The sequence below is a fragment of the Papaver somniferum genome, chromosome 2 (genome assembly GCF_003573695.1).
Source record: "Papaver somniferum cultivar HN1 chromosome 2, ASM357369v1, whole genome shotgun sequence".
NCBI classification, from domain to species: domain Eukaryota; kingdom Viridiplantae; phylum Streptophyta; class Magnoliopsida; order Ranunculales; family Papaveraceae; genus Papaver; species Papaver somniferum.
In genome coordinates, this window is record NC_039359.1 from 147,238,894 (window position 1) to 147,266,659 (window position 27,766).

General features: G+C 41.8%; 1 long non-coding RNA gene and 1 pseudogene across 1 annotated transcript; both read left to right on the plus strand.

Annotated features, from left to right (window-relative positions):
- The first annotated feature begins 5,349 nt into the window (after positions 1 to 5,349).
- Positions 5,350 to 6,875, plus strand: LOC113354090. Its single transcript, XR_003361671.1, has 3 exons — positions 5,350 to 5,688; positions 5,814 to 5,853; positions 6,308 to 6,875. It is a non-coding gene; the product is annotated as an uncharacterized LOC113354090 (long non-coding RNA).
- Positions 6,876 to 20,973: 14,098 nt separating this feature from the next.
- On the plus strand, positions 20,974 to 22,942 carry LOC113354091 (annotated as a pseudogene).
- The last annotated feature ends 4,824 nt before the right edge of the window (positions 22,943 to 27,766 follow it).

The following is a 27,766-nucleotide window of genomic DNA, read 5'->3' on the forward strand; positions in this document are numbered from 1 at the left end:
CGCAAGGATGGCCACGGGTGATTATAGTATGGCTCCGTTTTTAGGGTTTGTCGGGTCCCACATGGCTCGTGGCATGTCGTGGGGCCAAAGTGGTGGAATTTGGGCCACAACTGGAAATTTGGGTTTCGACTAATGCCACTATAGCAAACCCGTGTTTCTGATTAGGAAACCCTAATTGAAGTCTGTTATGGCGTTGGACACGAATAGAAGGTGAGTTAGTACGAAGGCGCGCTATTTATGGCACGTTGAGACGTTCGGCATGCTGATGCGGCAAAGTGGCACGGTTGGCATGTTTGGCATGCCAATAAGCGTATTGGACCGGCGTGGCATGTTTGGCATTCCACTAGCACGCCGGAGTGGAATGGCACATTTGGCATGCACGTTTGGCATGCCATTAGCATGGTGACGTGGTTTTTCGAAAGCCAATTGGCTTTGTGACCATGTGGCTCCATTTGCCTTTTTCAATACTATGACAGGTTTAAAGCGACCTGATTGGTCAATAGAAAGAGGGGTCGGCCAATCATGGGCGTGTCCATACTTCCACCGCGCGTGACGGATTTAAAGCGACCTGATTGGTCGATGTGAAATAGGGTCGGCAAGTATGGGCCCAGCCACAACTCATGTGCGTGTGGCGGGTTTAAGGCAACCTGATTGGTCGACAGGAAACAAGGGCCGATCTGGAAACATGGGGTATAGCCACTTGCAAATGGCGTCGTCTGGCCTATGGCCGCACCTCCCTTTGTTGCTTCTCTTATTCCGTGGCTCCTTTTATTCCTTGTTTTCTGATTTTGGTTAGGATTTTGCACCTACTAATCCACGGCGGATTAATTGCCTAGTTTACCTAAGCTTGTTTCGACCAACGGGGTATAATATACCGCGTAGGGCGTAAAACCCTAAGTTTTGCAAATCAGTTTAATATTTGAATCTTGTGAATTATCACAAAATTGATTGAATTCTGTGTGTTGACACAGAGTTCTATAAGTTTATTTCCAGAGAGCAGTATGCTCTCCGACTGAATACTTTTATGCAACGACCTTAAACTTGATACTTGCTACTCTGCTGCGAGTGAACATAAATTGTCATGCCATATCAATATTAAAGGTTCAGCCGGGGAACATAGCACAAAAAGCACTCAAATAAACTTATATTAACTGAATAATACAGGAGGTGCCAAAATTTACAGAATATATGGGATTGTTGCTACATGCACCATTCTGGATAAATTTCATGTGAATATATTGAGTTGCTCAATAAATGTGCCAGTGGAGAGGTTTAACACTCATCACTTTTACATGGCTTTGTCTCTTTGCAGAATGACAGCATATTATGAAAAAGCGGGGGTCTAACAACCTCATCCAATATTTCGATTAGCAATCTATATGGACTAACTCCAATATACTTTCTAGAGAATCAACTAGACAGTCAGACTCAATCCAGATAAAAGTATATCAAAGAATTAATATCTCGATCTCTCGATTTGATCTATACTCAAGCAAATGGAAATCTTCGAGTCTTTATCAAATACTAGAGAGATAACTTGGATGGTACCAAAGACCAATATCCAAGTGTCAATCAATTTAAATCAACAACAAAAGGTTGGATATTCTAATTGATTGATCTTAACGCACAACCTGTGATATTTCAATTATATAACAAAATATTAACACAGACACCAGAAATTTTGTTAACGAGGAAACCGTAAATGCAGAAAAACCCCAGGACCTAGTCCAGTACACCATGTTGTATTAAGCCGCTACAAACACTAGCCTACTACAAAATAACTTCGTTCTGGACTGTAGTTGAACCCTAAACAATCTCACACTGATTCAAGGTACAGTTGCGCTCCTTGCGTCTCTGATCCCAGCAGGATACAACGCACTTGATTCCCTTAGCTGATCTCACCCACAACCAAGAGTTGCTACGACCCAAAGTCGAAGACTTTAATAAACAAATCTGTATCACACAGAAAAGTCTACGATAATAGATAAATCTGTCTCCCACAGATAAACCTATGATTTTTGTTCCGTCTTATGATAAGATCAAGGTAAATAGGAACTAATTGATAACCCGAACTTATATTCCCGAAGAACATCCTAGAATTATCAATCACCTCACAATAATCTAAATCATATGATAGCGAAACTAGATGTTGTGGAATCACAAACGATGAGACGAAGATGTTTGTGATTTCATTTTATCTTGCCCTATCGGAGATATAATCTCAAGTCAATTATTCAATTGAACTCGTACGATAGAAAATGGCAAGATCAGAACGCTCAACTACAAGAAAAGTAGTGTAGTTTCGTCTGGCTTCGCAATCCCAATGAAGTCTTTCAGTCGTTGACCTACAGGGTCTCGAGAAGAAACCTAAGGTTAAAGGAGAACCGATTCTAGCAAAACCAAATAGTATCACACAGGAGGTGTGGGGATTAGTTTTTCCAGTTTCTAGATGTCTCCTTTATATAGTTTTCAAATTAGGGTTTGCAATCCAAGTTACCTTGGTAACAAAGCATTCAATATTAACTGTTAGATGAAAACCTGATTAGATTCAAGCTAATATCTTTCAACCGTTGGGTCGAACTTAGCTTGTTATACACAAATGAAATGCATGTTCAGTTAGGTTTGTGTAACCATACCTAAACGTGTACACTTAGTTGGTTCAAAAATAGCTAACCACTGGTTAGCCATATGAGCACTTTCATATTAACCGTATTCATCTTTCTCATAACTAGTTCAAATGACTCACAAGAACTAGTTTAAGAGTTGTTCAATTGCTTAGGTCTTTATGAATGGACACAATTGAAACAAAATCGGTTTGATTCACTTGAATCAATTCATGAACAATATAGCCACGGTTTGCAAAAATTGCATTCCTTATAATTTATTGTTTTAAGTTCATGAACTTCCGATTTGAGAAATATAACCAGCTTGGGTACGCGTACAGGTACGTGTACCATAGCTACCGAATATTTGTTTGGAAACTCGACAGAAATTTTCGGTTTGAAAACTTCCGTTAGTACGCGTACGGGTATGCGTACCTAAGGTGACTGGTTTAACAGTTTGCAAACTTACAAACTCAGCAGAAATTTTCGGTTCGAAAAATTCCGCTGGTACGCGTACTCAACCTGTCTCCTTCACCAATACTGTATGCACACATATGCACACACTTGGTTTCCGGCACATGGATTTATACACTAATGTGCGAACACACTATATATGCTTATATCCATAGTTGGTTACATAATCTCAACTCTACATTTAAATCATTGAAACATTCTTGTATAATGTTATAACATTCGTTATTCACAACTATCGTCATCAAAGACAACACTATATATGCTAGTTTCTTTCCTTTCAATTATTAGCCCATGGTACACATTCTTTGTTTTTCTGGGAACAAAGACAACACATGAAGGCAGGTGTGCCAAATTCTTTACGTATGCTGACTGCTAGGACATATATTTGTGCGTAGGGCTGTCAACGGCACTTATCGAAACGGATAGTGGATTAGCCGCTTCCGTTACGATAAGAGTTATCGGATATCCAATATATTCCGACGGAAATCTGAAATTCAATTCTGATTCCGTTATGTTGGAGTTATCGGATATCTTATATATATCTGATAAGTTTGGTTAATTTTCCTAAGGCAAAAGTCAACCGGCAAACAAATCCTAACTCTGCTACTCGCTCTGCCGATTAATCCCCAAACAAGGCTAAGAGGTTGGAATTCAAATCATAATGAAATTTGGTGGAAAGTGGATCAAATAAGATAACTACTGGAATGCTTTTGTAACACGACAATCATCAGTTTACGGAGATTAATTTAGCTTCACTTTACGGCAGGAGTTTACTCATACGGCCACCATTAATCAGCACCAAATTTGGGTAAAAATTTGTCATCGACTGCTATAATTTCATCCTTCAAGAACACTCGTTACTCTAATCCAAAAGCACTTGTACTTGATGCCGATGATTTTAGAAGAGAGGCTTGAATTCAAACAGCTAAGAGATAAGAGGTGCTTTTGTTAACCACTTCCATTAGCATCAAACTCCATCCATCAGTATCCATTCATGGAGTCTACATCTCATCTTGATAAGCAGTTGCTCAAAGAAATTTGAAACGATGCCTAGATCCTTTTTCTGATGAAACACCACCGGTCTGTTTAAGATATGTATTTGGCTAAAGGTATAACGGTACATTGGCTTATATGCTATCGATATCGGAACTTATACTAACGGAAACTGGTTCAGCCGGTTCCGTTACGATAAGCCTAAAAGTACCGTTGTTTTTCCATTTCCGACATCCGATATCCATTATAACGAAAAATATCCTATAGGATTTCGGATTCTCGGAAATGGATATTGGCTATCCATTGACAACCCTATTTGTGCCGGCATGTATCACGATGGAAGTCTCTTTCAAATAGTACAACATTTTGTATTATGCAGTGAAAAAGAAAAATATTCCATATTAGTATAAAATATAAAAAAATTTAGATGACCCGAAAAAAGATAGTAATTCTTTTTTTTTTTTGCTATCTAACTTTTTTATTAGACACGTTAATGAATATATATATTCCGACACAAGTTTGGTGACTATCTGCTATCTGCTGCTAGCTAATGCTAATTTTCCTCGTTTAATTGGGGGACTTCGTGAAATAATTAGGGGCCCTAGATTCCTATTCCCACCCATAGGAGGTGGATAAGGGATATCTAGACATAATGAAAAGATTAAATTATCCCAACCCTTAGGATTATGACACGTGTCAACTATTAATATTTATTTATTTCTATTTTTTCAATACTTTATTTTTTTTTATTTTTTTATTTTTAAAATAACGACTCTTCAAAAACATGATAGAGTCGTTATTGTTTTAATGACGACACTAAAGTGTGGTTATTGTAGAATCGTTATTGAAACAATAACGACTCACTAGTCCAGAAAGGGCTATTAATCATGCTTTTAAATGACAGATTAATTGTATGATTATCATTTTATAAACAAATTCCGTCATATAATATGAAAATGGTGGGCTCTTCAATTAACATAAAAAAACTATCATTTTGAGAGGTGATAATTTACTAGGTGTGTGATTTAATGATAAACCACTAAATTACGAAATATGTCGGACATATAAATTCGGTTTATATACACCCACCATTCATCGTTTATTGCGTGCCCAAAAACTGCTAGCCACATATAGTGTCATGGTCATGTAAGTTCGAAAATGGTTAGCCCCCCGGCATAGTTGCCATGAATTTGAGATCTAAGTCTTTCACCACACCTAATTTTACTTCGGACCCAATTTTATATCTCACTCTTCTTCCTCTTAACCTAACTGTGCCTCCTTCTTTCATCTTCTTCTCTTCTCCTCCGTTATGATCGAAGCTTTTGGCAGATTTCCACCAAAATTAGTTTCTTTATTTCATTGATTTGTTTTTCAATCGTATCATTCAGTCATATAAAAGTTGAAGAGAGAATTGTTGAGTTTTCTTCCTCTTCGGAGTTTATACGACTGAGTACTACGAAACCCTTACCCTGAATCACCGAAATACACGCACAATTTTACATGTTTCTTTACCTTCTCAAACCATAGCTGTTCAGACTTAGCCGTATAATGAACCTGATTTTCGTTCTACCTTCTAAAACCCAACTTCCATTTTGTTTTTTCTCTATAGAAGTTGAAGGTAATGATCTTCGAACCTTCAATTTTCCATTTGTTCTTTATTATTATTAATTTCTTTACTAAACATTTAATCCCTAGATGTTGTTTATATCTCACTAATACTTAAAAGAGTTTTGATGTTTGCAGGTGTTTATTGGCAATTGATGGTGTCCTGACTCTTACAAGGGTAAAAACCTATCTCTTTTCAATTACTCTCATAAGTACCAAATCTGTAATTAGCTTACTTGTGTTGTTTAGGTTTCAATCTTCTCTTTTGTTTTCGTAATCATCGTGTTATCTCAAATTGATCTCAAATTTATGCTTAGTGGAACATGATTGGTTACCATTCTTTTAAACCCTTTTTTTTAATATCAGTTTGTTGATGGCTAGCTATTATGTGCGGATCAATATTGTTAATGATTGGTAGAGTTTCTAGTATCACAGTAGCATTGCTTCATTTGATAGAAAACAGAGCTGGAACTTGGTATCTTGATTGTAATGAACAAGTACCTAGTGAAATGGTTTTTAGTGGTTTTTAATCTTCATTTTAATTGATTATAATGCAACTTTAATCTCCAGGTATTAGCGGACCCGGTCTTGTTATGCATTTATCTCATGTCATTATCTCTTTTCTGATGCAGCATGAAAATCCTGCGGAGCTTGGTGGGAAGATGATAGCTATGGCTCTCTTAAGAAAATGGTCCCTGATGGAGTCAACAGAGTAACATGAGCATTGGTCCAGAGGCTGCTATTGAAGCAGAGGAAATCGAATCGGTTGAAGCTGGCTCCGGTCAGAAATGATGTGACTTGAGTCACTTCCTGGTAAGTCCCGTTTTGTGAAGTAGAGCAGCGTACTGGTGATATATAAATAGTAGAGGAAGTTAGTAAGTTCATTCTGTTACCAAATCTTTAGTGGGAGCACAATAAAAAGTGTAAAGGGACTATCTCCCTATCCTCTTTTTCTGTTGGGCACCGGAAACCTATTAGGAAATGTGAATTGAACTATAACAAAGAAAGTTAAAAAAAAAGAAATCCCGATTGTGTAAAGTTGAGTCAAGTATCCCCTTAATCGATGTCATAATATGGTTGCTAAAATGCTAACGAACCAGACCTAAGTAGACATAAACTCACTATTAAGATAAAATACTACTACCTCCGTTTACACACAAACCTACCTATATTTTAGAGACCGAGGGAATAATATAGAGGCATAAAAAAGATAACTTGCATCTCACTCATAGAATTTTCGAGTTGGGATCGAACCTTTTTGTATAGGATCCGAACCGGGATCCTTTCTTAAAGATTTTCATTTCCCGAAGGAGGCACTTTCTTACTGATAGGGTATTCATGGACTTGGACTTGGACTTGGATTTGATGCCTACACTAAAATCAAGTGTGATTGTGTACACATATATCTCACTATCAGACACGTATATATAAAAAGATACGTGGAAAGCATGCAGGCCAAAACATCAAAACATGATGCGTCACGAAACACCAAATAAACCCCGAGGAGTTACTTTATCTCATCCCCAAAAGAGAAGCTAAGATCAACAGTGGAGAGAAAGTTAGCTGACACGGACTGACAGGGGCAGAAGACACTTGTCTGACACGAGCAGACCCCTCAACTACCCGCATTAAACACTCTGAGCAGTGTACGTGTCGACCAACCTGTGGAACGAGCGAGGATGCCTCTGCGGGATCAAGGGGCAAACGCAGACCTCCGCGTGATGGACGCAAGGACACAAGAAGATAAGGTTCCAACGGTCTTCAGAGATGGGTCCCACATTCTAACCTTATAAATACCCCATCTCCACCAAGAGGAAAGGGGATCGGAAAAGTCAGGAAGGGAAGGAGAGAGAGAGAGAGATTGCAAGTGTAAGTAAATCATTTAGAAGAGAGAAACATGTAAACCCAAAAGTCATTCGACTATTCGTGTAATCGTGAAGAACATAGTAAACAACAAACCCCGTGGACGTAGGCTTTAGTGCTGAACCACGTAAACCTTGGTCTTATTTACATTTCAGCACTTTACATTTGTTTAGCTCCATGGATGTTTACTTATACGTTTTGTTTTCCTTACTTGTACTTATATCCCATGCGCAAACGCCTCGCATGGAGTTGTTAGATGAGGCCATGATAAACCCGAAGGTTTTTGAGCCAATGAATCAACACCAGGATATCATCATCACAATCTCATTAGATAATGATTGGTTGTGAACATTTGGACCCCTTCGTGGTTTGTGTGTTCACAATTTGGCGCTAGAAACAGGGACTTCGTCCCGGTAAAAGATTTATCTTGTCCTTTGATTTCATTTTAAATTGGCATATGATTGCTATGATTTATCAGCTCGGACCGTATAGATCGTTTGTTAACTGTATTACATTCAAAAACCCACCTTTTATCTTCGATAAGAGTTATTGTTCTAATCCGCGGATTTACGATTTTCTTTAGATCTCGTGCGAACCCGTCTCTTTGGGGAGTTTTTTCGTAGTTTTTATACTAAGGATCTCCTTTAATAAAACTTTAACCCGTATATTATAACTTGCGTGTAATAATTCTCTCCTGGAAGAATGTATTTCGCCGACTAACCCGCTTCACGCGGATATTCCCGTTTTTGTTGTTTGAAATGCCTTATGCAGAAAGAACGTATTGTGAGTAGATAAGGCGAGTTTTCGGCGAGATTTCATTATCAACAAAAGGGCACGTGATGGAAAAGATGCAGGAAGCAGGAAAATCCAAATCTTTGTCAAAAGAAACACCCAGGACAAACCCCGGTCATCACCCGAAGCAAGCAGAAAGGAGATAAAGCTAAAATGACCAATCGAAGGCAAGATACTGCGGAAATCACTTCACCTATGAACGCTAATTCAGTTGCAGCGGCGGCTCTCATAACGGCAGCGACAAAGTACGGTGCGGCTGCAGTAGTCCCGAAGGCTGCGGAGGCTAGCAATACTTGCGCCATGAGTCAACTTAATCAACCAAGAGAAAGGGTGGATGAATCCAGAACATTCCAACCCGCGCACCTTCTAACTTTTGGAATGCCACCCACAAATGATCAAAATCAAACCATACCGGCGGCTCTGGCACCGCAGAGGGGCACTCACCCCAATTTGGAAATGCCAGCAACCGAAGCTGAACCCCTGCCACCTTTAGTGCAGACCATGGAGGAGGGCGGCACCATGGATGTAGTAGCACGCGCTGGGACTCACAATCAGGGGTCCAACCAATCACACCGCCTGATGGATGAGCTTCAGGAACTGAGGAAGAGCCAGCAGGTTTACGCAGATGTCGTAGCCCTGTTGGCCAGAGAAAATCAAGATTTAAAGGAGCGGATTGCTCTAAGCACGAAGACCAGCCAACAACTTGATGAAGCAAGCTCCAAAGCACCAGAGCCAAACCGAGACCGTAGAGTCGTCATAGCGGCTAATGAAGACGCGACAAGGGAAAGTAGCGTATCCGACCCGGATTATGACGATGGGGAGTCAGACGGTAACGATCCGAAGAATTTAGGGCACCAACGCGCAATGGAGGAACTACGAGATGAGATGATGGCCGAGATCAGGCAATTAAAAAATAAACAAGGCGGGGGAGGTTAGAAGAGGTCATGAGAGAAGTTAATTCCACGCCCTTAACTCATCGCTTGGCCAACACCCCTATTCCACTGAAATGCCCTGTCGCAACGTTCGAATGCTGTGATGGATCCAGCGACCGTGCTGCACATATTCGGTACTACAACCGTGTCTTAGCTAGATGGAGTCAGAACGACGCCGTACTCTGCAGATACTTCCCGTCAAGCCTGAAGGGATCGGCGTTATCATGGTTCGATAATCTGCCACCAAACTCCATCCACTCATACGACCAACTCGCAGAGAAATTCTTAAGAACATACATGTACAACAAGACTGTTAACACCGGAATGGATAAGCTCTTTTCACTAGCGATTGGCTACAAGGAAACCACAAGGGAGTACACTAACAGATGGCACAAGATCTGCCAAGCCATAGGGAGCGTGGACCCAGTGGTAAGCATCAATTGCTACAAATGGGGCTTAGACCGAATGAGTCCCCTATTTGTTGAAATTCATGGGAGCGTGCCTAAGACATAGGGAGATCTTCGAATAATTATCGAAAAGCACGCTCGACTTGAAGAAATTCAACGGGAAAACCCGAGGGCATATCCGCAGAGGTCTCACCGCACCAATTCAGCAGAACAAACCAATGGGGCCAAAAGGAGTTGCTCAGGGGAGAGACCTCACGAAGATAGGAAGGAACGAAGGGATGAACGAAGAACAGGTGACCGGAAATTCGAAGATCAAGTTTACACGAAACTCAACACTAGCTATGATCGTATCCTACGAGAGATCAAAGGGAGGGTAAACTTAGAGTGGTCATGGTCTAAGGGAAAGAATCCCCCGAGATCCGAGAAGTCTAAATATTACTGTGAATATCACTGTTTCAACGGACACCAGACCGAAAAGTGCAAGAACCTTAAAATAATGATCCAAAAATTAATTGATGCGGGAGAGCTCAAACATTACGTACAAAAGGATGTTACCGAGGACAGATCCAAGCGAACCAAACCAGTCCAACTTCCGGAAGGAAACCGAACAATCAACACTATCTCGTATTCTGAAGCCACAGGACCCTCACTTACAGCGCAGATTGGAAAGAGGTTACGGAAGCAATTCGAAGACCGCTGCGAATTATATAAGGTCGATGGGATAGTGGTGGACGAACACGAAGAATGGATGGAATCTCCTATCATCTTCGATGCCGAGGATATCGAAGAAGATATGGAAGACCATAACGATCCCTTGGTCCTAACACTACCAGTAGCTGGATGTAACCTCAAAAAGATCCTCATAGACGGGGGAAGCTCTGTAAACGTCGTATTCTACGATGCATTCAAACGGATGAAGCTCCATGATGAACAGTTAATGACCTCTTATCACACCATCTACGGATTCAATGGAGCAGCCACGAAGCCCTTGGGAGACATCGTGTTGCAGGTTGACGCACGTCCCATGAAACTGGAAACCCGATTTAGTGTGCTGGACACCCCTTCCCCCTACAACGCTATTATTGGACGAAAATGGATACATAAGCTCAAAGGAGTTGCGGCAACATACCACAAATATCTCAGATTTCCAACACCTGAGGGAGTAATGGAAATCAAAGGAGATCGAATCAGTACGCGAGAGTGCCAGGCTACTCAGGATCATATCAACAACGAGCAAGAAGAGCAGCGAAAAATCCGAAGAACAAAAAATCAAGAAACCGCGAAAGAGAAGGCCATAGACCTGTTCCTTAAGGAAACTACAGGAAAGGGCTTGACGAAAGATGGTAATGTCCTAAGCACAGAAACAAGTACCTCAACAACCAGCGAAGAACAGAAACACGCTAAATAGCAATTAAAGAACGTCCCAGTCCTCGGAAACCCGAAGCCTGTGTTCACACCAGTAGAACCCGTAAAGGAAATCAACATAGGAACGGAAGAAAACCCGAAGATGATCAAAATCGGGACCATAATGGACGAAGGAAGAGAACATTCCTTAACCAAATTACTTAAGGAATATGCGGATGTGTTCGCCTGGAATCTAGGAGATATGCCGGGGATTGACCCAAAAGTAATCCAACATGAACTACGCATCAAACCGGGCACGCCCCCGTTCAGGCAGAAAATACGAAAAGTGGCTCCAGAGTATCATGAGGCAGTAGAAACAGAACTTCGGAAGCTACTAGACGCAGGATTTATCAAGGAAGTCAAGTATCCTACCTGGATCTCCAACATGGTCATTGTTCCTAAGAAAAATGGAGAGGTTAGAATATGTATCTACTTTACTAATCTCAACAAGGCATGCCCAAAGGACAACTATCCCCTACCGAGCATAGACCAGCTGGTAGAGGCAGTAGAAGGATACGAAGAACTATCATTCATGGACGGACATTCTGGCTACAACCAAGTAGCCCTGGCTGAAGAAGATCAGCCACACACAGCGTTCTACACCCCACATGGCCTTTATTGTTATACCAGAATGCCTTTCGGCCTTCGAAACGCAGGGGCAACATACCAAAGGATGGTCGATGCTATCTTCAAGCCATGGATTGTAGGAACCCTAGAAGTCTACGTTGACGACATGCTCGTCAAAAGCAAGCTGCGTAAAGATCACCACAAGGACCTGAGGAATATCTTCGAAGCAATGAGACAGCATCACATGAAAGTGAATCCGGAGAAATGTACTTTCGGTGTCACCTCGGGGAAGTTCCTCGGGTATCTGGTAACAAAAAGGGGCATCGAGGTAGACCCAGCAAAGATTCAAGCCATAGTAGAGATGCCGTCCCCAAAGAATCTAAAGGAAGTACAGAATCTCAATGGGTCTATAGCAGCGTTGGGCAGATTTATTGCACGGTCTTCGGACAAATGCAAACATTTCTTCAATATTCTCAAAAAAGGGAGCAGGTTCGAATGGACCGCTGAATGCGAGGAAGCATTCCAAAAAATCAAAGAACATCTAGCCTCAATCCCGATCCTGCAGAAGCCAGACCCTGACGAGGTTTTGGCACTGTACATAGCAGCAACAGAGGACGCAGTCAGCGCGGTATTAGTCAAAACCAATACAAAGATAGAACAGCCTATCTATTACATCAGCAAGACCCTCAACTCTGCGGAAAGAAATTATACTAAGATTGAACAACTCATCCTCGCACTGGTATGGGCTACCCAAAAACTGAGGACCTACTTCCTAACTCACCTCGTCAGGGTACCATGCAAAGCACCATTGGAAGCAGTCCTCAAAAGCACGGGAAAAGTGGGCCGAATAGCCAAATGGAACACCCATCTGGACCAATTCAACATCATTCATGAAATTCAACATTCTCAGAAGTCCCAAGTTCTGGCAGATTTCTTAGCAGACCTCCCCCTTGACAATGACGAAGAGATTAAGGGAATACCAGAAGCCGAGGAAGAAAACAAGGATCCAATGGATATCCACCAACCTGCGAGTCAAAGACAATGGGAAGTCTTCGTCGACGGATCTAAAAATAAGGAAGGCGCAGGAATATGTATTGTCATTATCACCCCAACTGGAGAAAGGATTATACAGGCACTTAGATTGGAATTCAAGGAGCATACCAACAACACTGTTGAATACGAAGCTGTCGTACACGCCCTCCATATAATAATAGAGATGGGGGTAACTGATGTAAGGCTGACAAGTGATTCACAGCTTGTCATACGGCAAATAGGGCTCGAGTATAATGTGTACGATGACACCCTCTCAGCTTACATGGCCTTGGTTCAAACATTGGCATCACAAATCCCGAACATTAGGTTCCGGCACTTATGCAGAAGGGACCTCAGGCACGCGGATGCCCTAGCATATATATCATCCATGCTGAGGGATAAAAATGTCGAAACTATTAAAATAGCAAGGATATACGAGCCTTCGATTGCATCTCAATTCTCCTTCGCTACCCATCAAGATACGGTGGAAGAAAATATCGAAGATCAGGTAGGAGAAGACATCCATAATGAATTTGACGAAGAGGATATCCTGTCAAGAGCAAATCAAGACGAAGACTTCAGCAACGAAGATGACTGGAGAATGACAATACATGCCTTTCTTGAAAAAGGAAGCTTACCTGCGGACCAGAAACAAGCTAGGAAGATACTCTCCAAAGTAGGAAGATATGATCTTCGGGATGGGGTCCTGTATAAGAAATCCTTCCTTGGACCATTACTGCGTTGCTTGTCCCGGAAAGAGGGGCATCGAATTCTAAATGATATCCATTATGGTGACGCGGGGAATCATAGCGGCATGAGATCACTAGCTGACAAAGCAAAAACGCAAGGATATTACTGGCCGACAATGATACAGGATGCCGCGAGGATGTCCCGACGATGTGAAGAATGTCAGTGATTCGCAAAAAAGATCCACGCGCCGGCGATAATGTTAAACTCCGTCGATAGCCCGTGGCCATTTGCAAAATGGGGCGTAGACATCGTCGGGCCTTTCATCGAGGGATCAGGGAAAAGACGATTTTTAATAGTAGCCACGGACTACTTCAGTAAATGGGTGGAGGCTAAGGCCTTGGCCAGGATCAGAGACGCGGATGTGTTTACTTTCATATTCCAGAACATCATTTGCAGATTTGGTATACCCGCTGAAATTGTATCCGATAATGGCAAGCAATTACAAGGGAAAAATATTGACATGCTCTTCGATACTTTCAAAATAAGAAAGAACAAGTCCACCCCCATATACCCTCAAAGCAACGGAAAAGCGGAAGCTACCAACAAGACCCTCGCCCTTATACTCAAAAAACAATTAGACGAGCATAAGGGAAGATGGTGCGAACAACTGCACAATGTGTTATGGGCATACAGGACAACACGAAGATCCGCCACCGGGGAATCCCCGTTTCTTCTAACTTATGGAGCTGAAGCAGTCATACCTACGGAAATCCTCATGCCAACCACGAAGACCGAGGCTTGGGAGAAAAACCTCACAACAGATATGATATTAGAAAGGTTGGATGACTTGGAAGGAAGAAGGGAAGTAGCTTTACAAAAGATGGAAAATTATCAACGAAGAATAGCAAGGGAGTACAACAAAAAGGTAAAGCTGCGGAATTTTGTAGAGGGGCAGTATGTGTTGAGAACAATCCCACGGTATCAGCAAGAAAAGAAATGGGGAAAGTTAGCACCTACGTGGGGAGGACCTTTTATAATACACGACGTTGCGGGTAACGGTTCCTACTACCTTCGTAATCTAAAAGGCGAGGTCCTCCGGCATCCTTGGAATGCTAAGTGGCTCAAACCATACTTCCCATAGGAGCAACGCAGATTTGAATCTTCTTGGAGTGTACCAGAAGAAGAAGGGAGCCTGACCATTCCACATGTTTCTATCTCTGGAAGAGGAATTGCAGGCCTCAACTTATCAATCAAACAAGCTTTCAAATTATCAAGTCAGCAGAATTTATCGACAATATCGGGGAAAGTAGTTAATCTACAATCTCTCAGGGCTCCCCCATCAGTGTCCATAAGTGTAAGACCAGGGGGAAGGCACCCAGGAGAAAGAGATACCCAACCAATATTAAGGCAACGGGTCGACGGAATGGGTGTGTAAATATTTTAATCCCATATCCTAGAACGTTGCCCCGGCCCCCACCGTCTGGGAATCCTCTGGCCCAGGATTCGCCAGCGGGGTGACAGGTCCCAAGACGATCACGAAGGTACCTTCCTTCAGTATCGCACCCAAACACTTAAAAACTTTTGTTTTGTTTTTTCACAAATGCTTAAAATAAAAACAAACCAACATTGCAGGTATATCAAGAAGAGGATTCATTTCATAAAGGATGATTACAAGAAGTGAAAGGCCAAATTCAAGGATACACAATCAAAAAATATTCCTTTTACAGGATATCAGCAAAAAATATCCTTGTTACATGATTACAAAAAGTGAAGGATAATGATGCCGCGGACCCTACAGAATGCTGCGGTCTCTACCTAGATGGCTGCCCCATCGGCAGGATTATTCCGAAGACTTGAAGGGACGCTCCCACCAGAAGAGGGGCCCGAGGAGCTGGGCAAGGCAGAAGGAACGGGACGACGAGGATAGTTCTTCACGAGACCATGCTCGTTGTTTAGGCCAAGTTCTATCCTCTCCAGCATCTTATTCGTCTCCTCAGCCAATTGACAACGAGCCTTGTGCTTAATAACTGTTGTCCGCTGTTGGGCTTGGGATAATAACGAAGATAGCCGATTCACTTCTCTAGAAGCAGCACCAACGGCCTCCTCGCGGGTTGCTGCTAAATTCTTGAAGTGATTGGTCTGTTCTTCCTGCTGCGCTAAGGAAGATTGAGCCTTTTCAAGTTTTTCATTTGTGACGCGAAGGCGTCCCTCGAGCTCTGAAAAAGACAACACCACGGAGTTAGCGTAGAAAAAAACATGGTCACACTCGATGAAATGGGATTATACCTTCGACACAAGCCGAAGCCTCTTCATACTCATTAACAACCGCATCTCGCGCTTCATCAAGATGATCATATTCCGCGGATAATTTCTTATAGTCTAGTTGAAGGTTGGTGAGAGTAAATTGACAGGCATCTAATTCTACCTGCTTCATCGAGTCCATATGACGAAGGTGGTCGACCTCTTTATTTATCTCTGAGACCCCTTTGCTAAGTCTGTACATGCACACTTCAAGATTCCTCTCAGACTCGGCATGACGAGCTATGTCGGCACGGGACGCGGCAAGAGCATTGCTGAGAGCGTAGACTTCGGCACGAGCATCATCTCTTTCTCTGGCAAGACAGAGCATATTATCCTTGACCCATGAAAGAGGAATGGATCGAGCCTTCTGTAATTCTTCTTCCAGCAGCTGAATCCTAGATTCCAACAAGGAAGTACGCTCACAGGCTTCCCGCAGATTATCACGTGTCCACAGCAGTGTGCCATTAAATAAAGCACGATCATGGTTGTACAGATTTTGCATGTCGACCATCTGAACATGCCGCGCGCGCCATACCTCAGCCCGAGCATCCCATTTATTGGCTTCATTCTTAATTTTCTCAACCAGATCTCTAATACGAGATTTTTGCCGAGCTCTTTCGTTTCGAAGCCATATCATCTCGGGGACGCCACCCACTGGAGATAGGGTGGGGAGACTCAGACAGAACAACTAAGAAATAGAAGAATGACGACATACTGCGAGGGAAAAGAACCAAACCTGTGAAAGTTGAAACTTGGCTGCGAGTTTGCTCTAACTCAGCGCGCACAGCAACAAGCTCTGAACGAAGACCGGCCTCTGCTTCACCCAGCTTTTCTTTCTCCTTAAGGCTTTTCTTCAGTCCTTATATTTCCACCTCAGCCGCAGATAATTCCTTTTCTCTGTGACGAAGCTTAGCCTCGAGCTTCAGAGATTTCGCTTTGAAGAACTGATACAACACGTGGTTACAATGCTCACTCCTCATCATCTACGCATCAAGATGACAAAACATTATTTCACCGAAGCATTTGATCGTCACGAAAAAGTATGTACGAAAATTTACCTCCAACACACGCTGCTGCGGAAATCCATATTGATACCCGTCGGCGGTGGCCATCATATCGGCAATGGAAGTAGGAGGCTCCGGCACAAGGGTAGCTTCGGGAACACTCAACCTTTTTCCCCAGGCTTCATACACCCGCGCCTTAGAAGACATCTCCATCATGCGACGGGTATACGCGGTTGATTCCTTTTCCCCAGCAACAACAGGGGCAGGATGAGAGACAAATAGAAGATTCTTTTCCTTGAACCAATCCATGATGGCGTCCTCACCCTTAGACGTCGGCGACTGGGGAAGATTATCAGCAGGCCCATCAATGACCGATTTCCCTTTCTCTGACACGACCCCCTCAGCACAAATGTTGGCATGCTCCTCCGCGCCTACATGCGCAACATGCTCCTCCGCACCACCATCTTCTAAAGTAGCGTCTCCATTACCATCACCACCAAGAACATCCCAATCATCATTGGGGGAAAGTAAAGAGAAGTCCTCGGGAAAATCGAGGGCTTCGTCAAAGAACTCCCCCGTGGAGTACATCCGATCAAAAGAAAATTCTTGAGAAGCGGGAAGGGTATCCGCGGCATCACCAGCACGAACGGAAACATCCCCGATAACAACGTCATCAGCCACCACGGCTTTGTTCCTTCCTTCATCACCAACATGACCAGCGAAGACCTCTTCTTCGACATTGATAGGGGAGGTACCAGTACGTTCCTCCCCATCTGTAATCTCATCCTCAGCAAACTCTTCGTTCACTGTACTAGTAACTTCTTCTTGGGCTTCAGCCTCGCCCATCACAATAGTAGAAGACTTCTTCGGCACAATCTTTTTCTTCTTCAACACCTGAAACCAACACCACAAAAGAATTATTTTTCCCGACTGATGAAGTTCTAAAAGAGAAGCGAAGCTAGAATCCGCGTACCTGAGCAGCTGAGGTATTCTTCGGTGGAAGTATAGCACCAGAACCTTCCTCCTCGTCTCCCTCTACGACGTCAAGGGCATAAGGAAAATTCATACACGCGAAGTTCAGACGCCAGGGACAGAAATCTCCATAGCGAGCAGGAGGAGACTCGCGTGGCTTACTACTCTCGGTAGGCCGCCAACCGCGGGGACCAGGAATCCAACCGTAAGCCCACGGACCAACTATCTCGATAACGGTGGCGTGCCACTCGTAGTCATGATCGCGCTTGATCCTCTCTCGCGCGGGGAAGAGTTTCCGACGACTAGACCCCTCCGTGCCAAGAACATACTTCAGCTTGGCATCGCTGACCTCATTTAACAGACGAATCTCGCCCCGAGGAGCAGGGAGATTCCGAAGGCTGACACTCCACGGCTTGCGATTCCTACTATTGAAATTCTCAGGAGTATACCATTCCTTCTCCATGGGATTGGGGACGTATCAAGTCATCGACGTTTCCCCTTTACTCCGCAGATAGCATTCCTTCAGGGCGCGGAGATAATTCCCCGATAGTTGGGATACGGAACGGCTGTGAGTATTGGTGGAAGAGCCTTCACGACTAGCGAGCACGTCATAGTAGAAGGAATCACCTGATTTATACAACGGCAGCATAAGACCATCTTCGAATGCTCCAACCGTCGTTAACAAATGAAATTCATCGAACTCATACTTTGAGATAAGCTCATAAGTAATATCATCCTCAGGGGCATAGAAACGAACCCCGAAGGCTTGAAGCTCATGCTTTTCCTTGAATATTTCGAGATCAATATGCTTGAAGGTTACTTTTTTCCTCCTAACCGAGACACTGCGTATCAAGGGGGCAGCCTCATCCTCCTCGGCGGGGCCGGATGAACTAATGAACGCTTCAGAAGCTTTTCTCTTCACAGGGGGATTCTTTGAAGATTCAGCCCTAGGAGCTACACCCTTCGTATTCTTCCCTTTAAAAGTCGGAGGAGACCGCAGATGATGCTCGGGCACTAACGAACGTAGAGGAGGAATGTCAAAAGCAACAGCACGAGGCGGAGCCTGCGTACTCCTAGTATCATCACGAGGACGAGCCGCTGCGCGATCGAAGACTCTTCGGGAACCAGACGGAATTATCGGAGGAATATCTTCCCTAGAGGACGAGGCCTTCGCTCCATAAGAAACTCGACCCCGACGAACATCATCTTGAGACTCTCGACGCGGAGGAGATATCGATAGCCCAGAATCAGGAGTCTGATAAGTAAGCCGCGGACGGTCAGACATGGCTGCGAAAAGATTAAAATCAAGAACAAGTTACACACAATCAAAAACATTACCAAAGATCAAAAAACCACATCCATAGCAATACACACACGATGACGCAGAAACCCTAAAATTAGTATACATGCTCAAAATTTCATAAAATTCATACCCTCGAAATAGTGGCTTCCTTAATTTAAGATGAAGAACAGGGGCAAACTAGTATGCAAGCATCAGAAGGAGTTCTTCATCACAAACAAGGAACAACAGTAGCAGAGAATTTACAAATCAACACAGCGTGAAACAGTGGAAATAAAGAAAAGAAAAACTTACCGGCAAAAACAGCAGTAGAAGAAACAAACAGGGGAAGCGGGCGTGATTAATGCTAAGGTGGAGAGAATTTAAGATCACAGGTTCAATGAAGACTGACAGAGAATTTAAGATCACAGGTTCAATGAAGACTGACAGAGAATTTAAGGTCACAGGTTCAATGAAGACAGACAGAGAATTTAAGGGCTGAAAAAAGAATGAAAACTGAGAGAGCGTTTAGGAAGAATGAAATTAAATTTTCTTTCTATCCTTAAAATACCCGAAAGAAAGAGAAGGAAATTAAGGGAGGAATGAGAAACGTGCCCGTTACATAAGCAGTTAATGCACGAATAAAAGACGTGCCCAAGTATCTAGGAGAAGTTATTAGGTGTGAGAAGAATATGCGACGATAGTTTTTCTTCAAGGCACCCATTAGTCATTCAAGCCCGAAGAAAAGGGGCAAATTGTGTACACATATATCTCACTATCAGACACGTGTATATAAAAAGATACGTGGAAAGCATGCAGGCCAAAACATCAAAACATGATGCGTCACGAAACACCAAATAAACCCCGAGGAGTTACTTTATCTCATCCCCAAAAGAGAAGCTAAGATCAACAGTGGAGAGAAAGTTAGCTGACACGGACTGACAGGGGCAGAAGACACTTGTCTGACACGAGCAGACCCCTCAACTACCCGCATTAAACACTCTGAGCAGTGTACGTGTCGACCAACCTGTGGAACGAGCGAGGATGCCTCTGCGGGATCAAGGGGCAAACGCAGACCTCCGCGTGATGGACGCAAGGACACAAGAAGATAAGGTTCCAACGGTCTTCAGAGATGGGTCCCACATTCTAACCTTATAAATACCCCATCTCCACCAAGAGGAAAGGGGATCGGAAAAGTCAGGAAGGGAAGGAGAGAGAGAGAGAGAGATTGCAAGTGTAAGTAAATCATTTAGAAGAGAGAAACATGTAAACCCAAAAGTCATTCGACTATTCGTGTAACCGTGAAGAACATAGTAAACAACAAACCCCGTGGACGTAGGCTTTAGTGCTGAACCACGTAAACCTTGGTCTTATTTACATTTCAGCACTTTACATTTGTTTAGCTCCATGGATGTTTACTTATACGTTTTGTTTTCCTTACTTGTACTTATATCCCATGCGCAAACGCCTCGCATGGAATTGTTAGATGAGGCCATGATAAACCCGAAGGTTTCTGAGCCAATGAATCAACACCAGGATATCATCATCACAATCTCATTAGATAATGATTGGTTGTGAACATTTGGATCCCTTCGTGGTTTGTGTGTTCACAGTGATCAGAAGAGTGTGAAAATAAAAAGGTTAAACCGAAAACTAAATCGTCGAGGGATATTCAGTTTTCGCCCAAAAACTAGACAGAAAATGAATATCTTTCGAGGCTACTTCACAGAAACTAAGTTTCCACCCCATATAGATGCTCAATTTCCGAGACAGAAGCCGTGACTAAATATTGCCGCACTCAACAACGATGGCATAGCTTAATTACTACTAGATTTGAGAGAAATGCACTACAGTAGTTGCTCATGGTCATGGTAATATAGCAAGGAAAACATTATCACAGTGCTTGCTCTAATCGAGAGCAGACAACTCACGCGCATCCCGTGGTTTAAAGAGGTCGGTCTGTTTTCTTTTTTCCTAAACAGACCCAAAGTGGGACATAAATCGAGCGAAATAAATATACAACTTATGAGTTCACTTCACCAATAAAAAAAAACCATGGATCTTCTTCTTCTTCAGTTCCAACCAATTTCTATTGCACTTCTTGTGATTGCCCTAATTTTTATCGTTAAAACCTATGGAAGAAGAAAACTCACCACAAAACTAGCACCAGAAGCCTCAGGGGGAAGACCTATAATGGGTCATTTACATCTATTTGATGACGAGTTAATTCATCGAAAACTAGGTCTCATGGCCGATACTCACGGTCCTATTTTCAACATCCGATTTGGTTCAGATAAAACATTAGTTGTAAGTGATTGGGAAATCGTCAAAGAATGTTTTACTACAAATGATAGGCTCTTTTCAAATCGTCCAGGCACATTAGGTACTAAAATCATGCTGTACGATACCGATTCAGTTGATTACGCTCCATACGGTGCTTATTGGAGAGATTTACGAAAGATTTTTGCGGTTAAACTTCTTTCGAATCACCGGATCGATACAATAAAATATCTGATGACTTCTGAAGTTGAGTCGCGTTTCGAGTGGCTGCATAACCAATGTAAAAACGGAAAAAAGTCGGCGTTCCCTCCGGTGATCAGACTGGATAGTTGGTTAGGTGATTTGACATTTGATGTTGTATCGAGAATTGTTGTGGGAAAGAAGATTTTTCGTCCAATGGGGATGTTGGAGCTCAGAGATGTAAAGCCTTAATGGACGAAATTATAAGGTTAATGAGAGTATTTTCATTTTCTGATATGATCCCATCACTAAGTTGGTTAGATAATTTGCGAGGTTTGGTTAGAGATATGAAAAACTGTGCATCTGAAGTTGATTCAATTATGGCTTCTTGGGTTGAAGAACATCAGGTGAAAAGAATTTCAGGAACTAATTCAGAACTTGAACATGATTTTATTGATGTTTGCTTGGATATTATGGAGCATTCTTCGTTACCCGGTGACGATCCTATCCTCGTCATCAAATCTCTGTGTCTGGTTCGTATGTTTTTAAATTTTCACCGGCATATAACCTTCTGACAAATCTCTATGACCATTAAATCATGCATGCCATTTTTTCGCGTAATATTTTAAAGTTCCATGTGTGCTCTTCCGGGCAGTGGTTTTACCTGGATTATTGATTTGTTTCTGTTGTCAGTAATTTTTTTAACGTTCCATGCGTGCTCTTCCGGGCAGTGGTTTTACCTCGATTATTGTCTCGACTTTGATTTGTTTTTCTTGTCAGTACTTCTTAAAGGGTTGTGTTCTTGAAAATTAGAGAATCTGTAATGTTACTATTTACCGATCTGATTTTATTTTTTTTTAACCTGAAGGCTTATTTACTTTTAACGTTAAATTTGCTAATTGGATGAAACTGCAGGATGTGATATTGGGCGGGAGTGACACATCAAGAGTTACCCTAACATGGGCAATGTCTTTACTTTTGAATCATCCCCGAGTGCTGAAAAAGGCGAAAGAAGAACTAGACACAAAAGTAGGAAAGAATCGGCAAGTAAACGATTCAGATATCCCTAATCTTCCCTACCTTCAAGCGATCATTAAAGAGACCATGAGACTGTACCCAGCCGGACCATTGATCGCAAGGAGGACCATGGAGGACTGCGAAGTAGGTGGGTACCACGTTCCGGCCGGCACACAATTATTGGTTAATGTCTGGAAGTTACACAGAGATGGGAACGTATACAAAGATGACCCGTTAGAGTATAGACCTGAACGATTTTTGACTAGTAATGTGGATATAAGGGGTCAGCATTATGAGTTGATACCGTTTGGAGCCGGTAGAAGGATATGCCCAGGAGTATCATTTGCGTATCAGTTGATCCATTTGGTTCTTGCTCGATTACTTCATGAATTCGAAATCACAAACGTGGATCCGGAAGCGAAAGTGGATATGGCTGAATGTGGTGGTCTAGTTTGTTGTAAGATAATGCCATTGGAAGTACTGATCCAACCTCGTCTCTGAGGTATGATCAAGCGTTTATTGGAGATAATGCCATTCGGATATTTTCTTCACCATATGGTCTGAACTTAAATAATTTTCTTAAAATAAATGCTCTTGATCGTGCTCAACGTGTTCTTGGAGAAAAAAGAATTAAAAAAGTTTGATTTTGTTTTATTGAGATGCTCTTAGGGTTCTTGGTGAAAAAAGATAATTTCTTTTTTTACTAAGATGTTCCGTGTGAGATCTTTGATCGATTATAAGTATATCTGTTGGAATATATAAGTTTTAATGTTGTATTTTCTTTTTTTTGGTCTTGGTATGATTGAATCTTATTACTTAACGATCATTAAGGATACACTACCTCATTACTTTCCCCGTGTAATCTCTAGTTAGTTCCTTTTAATATATTCATGCTTCGAAAAAAAACTAAGGATACACTACCTCATTGTCATTTTGTGAATGAAACCTAGCCATGCATAGAGAAAACTAAAGATGAAAGCTCTCCATAATACTGGGATTCTTTCCTTTTTGGAATGCATCCGTGTATGAGAGCCCCATATTATTCTTCTGGTTGACCATAAAGCTTCAAACCCATGCGTAAATCTTATATCTGCAACAAGGCCATGCGGAACTATAGAAATTATAAAGTAGTTATAAAATTAACTTACTAGGTCCTTGTAATGTTAACTAATAATAAAGACAACCATAAGAGCTTTCCGACAAAGAGAGCTCACTTAAAGTACGATACTTCCTAACCAAACAGCAAAAAGAAAGTTTTTGTTTCTGAACTGGATCAGTCACCCCATTTTAAGCTAGCTAGGTATGAGACCGACAACACATAAACCCTAAGAAAATTAAAGAGGAGAATTTTCTTTTTTTTTTCTCGGTAAATAGAGAATTATATTAAGAAGAAAGGCAATTACAGAATAGCACTAAGGCTAGCCACCAAGCAGGAATCAAACAGGGAAGCAAGGAAAGAAAACCCTAAAACCTATGACCACTAAGGGGGGGTCAAAAAGCATGTTTTTCCAGTTAACAATTACATCATTCAGGTAACGGTGAGATGAATTCTGATCAACAGCAGCCCAATGGAAAGAATTGATTTTCACGTCAGTTATAATCGCCTCGACTGGTCTCTTATTTCCGTCAAAGCATCTAGCATTTCTCTCCATCCATATTTTCCAACAGGTACTCGCAGGAATGCATTTCCAAACAATCTTACCCATTGAAGAGCCATCGTAGGTTATCCAATTCTTAAAAAGATCAAGCAAGTTACTGAAAGTTGGCATCGGAAGGTCGGCTTGCGTGCAAAAGAAGCTGCTGCGAAAAGATACACTCCCAGAACAGGTGCACTACAGATTCAGGAACAATGTTGCAGAGAGGACACATGTTTGAGGAAGGATTACCTGCAACAGCAGCAATAACACAGTTCCTCTTTAGTAGATTATCGATAGTAGGAAGCTTTCCTTGCGCTGCTGCCAGAGAAAGAATCCCACTTTGTGTGGCCAATGTTTCGACCAAATTTTCTTGCGAGGAAAAGACACAGCAGCTGTAACATTTAAATCATTCATATACGCAGACTTAACAGAGAATATCCCGCTCTTATCCCCCAACCTAACCATCTCATCTTCCTCTTCAGGAAAGAAAACAATAAAGCTCAAGATATGTAACACAGCTGTTAACTCAGAAATCTCTGCATCATACAACCTTCTTTTAGATATATTTAGATCCCAATGAAACCCAGATTCGTCTGGCGCAAAGAGAGAGGCCAAAGAACAATTTTTACTGCCAGATAAAGCATAAATCTTTGGGAAAGCAACATCTAGGGGTCCTTGAACACACCATTTATCCTCCCAAAGACGAATTTTGGTGCTATCCCCAATCTTAAATTGAATACACTTGAAAAAACCATCAGCAACTTTGTAAATGTTCCTCCACACACCAACACCATGAGAAGCAGTTGGTTTTTTGGTTCTCCAACCTAAATCACTACATTCATATTTTTCAAAAATGATCTTAGCCCAAAGTGCATTTCTCTCTTTGCCAAGTCTCCACCACCATTTTTTCAAAAGAGCTTTATTCATTGTTCTAATACAACGAATACCCAGCCCGCCTTTATCCAAAGGTTTGTAAAGTTTTGACCAACGAACCCAATAAATATTCCTCTTCTCGGCAGAGTTATGCCAAAGAAAATCACGAATCGCCTTCTCAATTTTTTCGATCACAGAAATAAGAGCCATGAATATAGAAAAATAATATATTGGCAGACTTAGAAGAACACTTTTGATTATGGTAAGCTTACCATCTTTCGAGAGCGAGCTCCTTTTCCAAGTTGCAAGTCTGGATTTGCATCTTTCAAACACTATGTCCCATTTGCTCTTAGATAAAGTCTGATCACCAAGGGGCATACCTAGATATATAGAAGGAAAAGCATCGCAATTGCAACCCAGGACTGAAGCCACCATATCCAGATTGGGTACCTCCCCAACCGCGAATAAACTGCATTCGTGATGCACAACAGAACAAAAAGAGCTAGAGTTACTGTTTTTTTCCCCATTCATTTGATACTCTCTGAGTCGCATGATGAACATAAGGAGAAGGGAATGAACCGATCAAAGGAAACAAAAAGAGAAAAGGGAGTGGATACATTCTTGTCAGGCAAAAAGGAACACATTCTCTCATCTCCGCTGTCTCGTTTCGGCTTATCTTGTCCGAGTAAAGCGAGATTGCCGTCTAAATCTCGTCTAGGCGGTATTGGACGTTTCGTCTCGCTGCATTGTTGAGAGCGAGATTGTTGGCGAGATCCCGGCCGATATAGCGAGGATCCACTACACCGATTAGGATCAAGCTCATACTTGAATATTACTAAGAGCGAGGATCGTCGTTAGGCGACAGCCTAGGACCCCAAAATCTTATGGGCCAAAATTTGTGATTTCTGCATACATTCTAGCTTTGATATTGAAAACTAAATGCAATTTTACCTTGAAGTTACTTCTAGTGCAATAGAAGTAAAAAGAAAAATCCATTGCACTAGAAGTAAAAAAAAAATTACTTCTAATGCAATGGAATTTTTTATTTTTTTTCTATGGTATATAGAATCGAAGTTCAAGTCTTATAGAGAATATTCATATGTAAGTTTTTAAATTCGGTATGTTGTCACTTTAATTTTACAAATTTGCTTAGATCTCCGAAATAGTTTGCTACGGCCCTCCTAAGGGCTAATTGAAAAGTCATTGTAACCTATTGTCAGTCTCCGATAAAATTATACTTTATCCGTAGTATGTAGTTGAAGGTTTAGGTGTTTTAACGTAGATTAAGAAACATAAAAGAATGTTAAATCTTTTTCAAAATCCTTTAATTAGAACAATTAATTGGGGGATAGAAAAAGGATTTGGGGGATATTGATTACTTCCCCCAACCCATGGTGTGTGCTAAGCGGTGATTTTTGTGTATGAAAATATTAAAATATCCTTTGATTAATTAAAAAACATTATGAAAAGACTACTATACCCTTTTCCCTAAAACTTAAAATCTAAAAACCAAACACATATCCCCCATTCTTCCGTTTACCGGCACTGACCTAGGTTTAGGTTTTTGAAAAAAAAAATTTCATCGTTCTTCATCCGTTCTTCGTCGATTAATCGTCGATTCAAAAATTTCTTCGTCGATTAACCTACCCGAATCATAAACAATGCCTCCACGAAAGAAAACGAATGCCCAATCGAACTCAAAATCGATTGCTCAACAAAAACAGGAACAAAGAATTGCTAAGATTGCTCAAGAGCAAGAAGAAGAACAAGCAGCGGATTCAGACAATCAACCTCTCGCAACCATGGCTTCTGTGAGAAGGTAAGTGATTTTAAACTACTTTATGAGTGTTTTAATCGATTTATAGCAATGGGTTTAGGTTAGAGTCGCAAACCCTAACTGAAACAGTTGAGTTTCAGTGATTACCAGCATTGAAATATGTATGAATACGGTGCTGGTTTTACCTTCCGGAATTCAATGCCGGTTTCACTCCGCAGATTCACCAGAAACTGAATTTTAGATACCGGCATAGAATTTGGGTCGAATTCCCTGCCGGTTCTTGGTACCGGCAGTCATTTATAACTATTCGTGTATGCCGGTAGTGGTCTAAAAACATGCAGGAGAGTTTATGAATTTGTCACCAGTACCGGCATAGACATTTGGTTCCATTGTATGCCGGTTTATAGTACCGGCATTATTTTGTGAAAATTCGAGTGTGCCGGTAGTGGACTTAAACCATATAGGAGAGTTTATGAATTTATCACCAGTACCGGCATACATTTTTAGGTTGATTTGAATGCCGGCACCAGGTTACGGCATGGAATTGATTTATTTCGAGAATGCCGGTAGTGGACTAAAAACATACAGGAGAATTACATATGATTACCGACATTGTCGACAGTCATTGTTTAATGTCGGAACAGACAACCGGCGTGCTTTGTTTCAGTAAGTCAATACCGGTGGAAAAACTGAAAGTGAGTTGTCTCACATTCATTTCGTGTGATTTTATGATATAGGTCAAAAGCCAAGGAGGCTAACAAAAGAAAAACTAAATATGTTTTCACTAGAGAAGAAGGAAGGACGGTCTTGATACTCCTCAATCTCTCCCTCCTCGAGGGAAAGATGAAGGTCGTAAAAAGCGTTTGGGGGCTGAGACAAGAGGGATAATTTGGGAGAGTGGTGGTCACCGTAGTCGAGCTGTAATCCGTGACCACGATGATCAAGATGAGCAAGATGAAGAGGAAAGTGAGGATGAAAATAATGTGGTTCCTCCAAGTCAATTAGCAAGCCAAAGCGAAGTTGGTGGTCCAAGTCAACAACCAACACAAGGCAATGGCAAGAAGGGTAATGGCAAAGTGAAAGT